Source organism: Mus caroli, chromosome 7 (genome assembly GCF_900094665.2).
Source record: "Mus caroli chromosome 7, CAROLI_EIJ_v1.1, whole genome shotgun sequence".
Lineage (NCBI taxonomy): Eukaryota > Metazoa > Chordata > Mammalia > Rodentia > Muridae > Mus > Mus caroli.
Window position 1 is genome coordinate 1,562,713 of NC_034576.1, and position 1,549 is coordinate 1,564,261.

Below are 1,549 nucleotides of genomic sequence, written 5' to 3' on the forward strand. Positions count from 1 at the left end.
GGTTGTGAGCCACCATGTGGTTGCTGGGATTTGAACTCAGGACCTTTGGAAGAGCAGTCAGTGCTCTTAACTGCTGAGCCATCTCTCCAGCCCAGGTGTGTGGTTTTAAATGTGGGTCTTCAGTTCCACTCCATTGCTGAAGTTGTCTGTTTTTATGACAACACTGTGGTTTTCATCACTGTTGTTCTGTGGTGCAGCTTGAGATCAGGGAGAGGGATTCCTCCAGAAGTTCTTTTATTGTTTAGGATTGTTTGGGCTCTCCTGGGCTTTTTTGTTTTTCCATATAAAGTTGAGACTTACTCTTTTAAGGTCTGTAAAGAATTGTGTTGGCATTTTGGTGAGGGTTGCATTGATTCTATAGATTGCCTTTGGTAGGATGGCCATTGTTATTGTGTTAATTCTGCCAATCCATCTGCATGGGAGATCTTTCCATCTTCTGATATCTTCTTCAATTTCTTTTTTCAAAGATTTGAAGTTCTTGTCCTATAGATCTTTCACTTGCTTGGTTAGAGCTACACTGAGATATTTTATATTATTTGCGACTATTGTGAAGGCTGTTGTTTCCCCTGATTTCTTTTTCTCTCAGGCCATTTATCATTTGTATAAAGGGGGCTACTGAATTGTTTTTTTATTTTAGTTAAGCTTGTATCCAGCCACCTTGCTGAAGGTGTAGCAAGTGTAGGCGTTCCCTGATAGAATTCTTGGGGTCACTTATGTATACTATCATATCATCTGCAAATAGTGATACTTTGAATTCTTCCTTTCCAATTTGTATCCCCTTGATTCCCTTTAGTTGTCTATTGCTCTACCTAGAACTTAAAGTAATATATTAAGTAGATATGTCAAGAGTGGACAGCCTTGTCCTTATTCCTGATTTTAGTGGAAGAGCTTTGTGTTTTTCTCAACCTAATTTGATGTTGGCTATACTTGCTGTAAACTACTGTTATTTGTTTAGGTATGTGCCTTGTATCTCTAATCTCTCCAAGTCTTTTATCATGAATTGAGGTCTCCTACTATTAATGTGTGGGGTTCGATGTGTGATTTAAGCTTCAGTAATTTTTTTATTATTATTTTTTTTTTACAGATGAAGGTGCTCGTTTAGGGCATAGATGTCCAGAATCGAGTTATCATATTGGTGGGTTTTTCCGTTTGATGAGTATGAAATGTCTTTCACCATTTCTTTTGATTACTTTTGGTTTGTAATCTATTTTGTTAAATATTAGAATCATTACACCAGCCTGTTTCTTGTCTCCATTTGATTGGAAACAACTTTTTTTCAACCCGTGACTGTGAGGTGATGACTATGTTTGTTCCTGAGATGTGTTCTATATTCAGAAGGAGGCAGGCAGGTCCGTTTCATCTCTTCTGTTGTCTGTGTCTTTTTACTGGGGAATTAAGTCTATTGATATTGAGAGATTAGTGACTAGTGATTGTTCATTTTATTATTGGTTGTGGTTGTGATGGTGGTGGTGGTGGTGGTGATGGTGGTGGTGGTGGTGGTAATGGTGGTGGTGGTGGTGGTGGTGGTGATGGTGGTGGTGGTGGTGGT

The 1,549-nt window shown here is 38.7% G+C and overlaps 1 protein-coding gene across 3 annotated transcripts in view; it reads left to right on the forward strand.

The window, feature by feature from the left end:
• The window catches only part of LOC110298127 (isochorismatase domain-containing protein 2A), a 27,567-nt gene that overhangs the window by 15,121 nt on the left and 10,897 nt on the right, over positions 1 to 1,549 (forward strand). The window contains exon 2 of one of the 3 annotated variants that reach the window (XM_029480137.1): positions 1,085 to 1,135. The exons of the other annotated variants lie outside the window; for them this stretch is intronic. The gene's annotated coding sequence lies outside the window, so the exon portion shown is untranslated. The remainder of the gene's footprint in view (positions 1 to 1,084; positions 1,136 to 1,549) is intronic. 3 annotated transcript variants of the gene reach the window in all.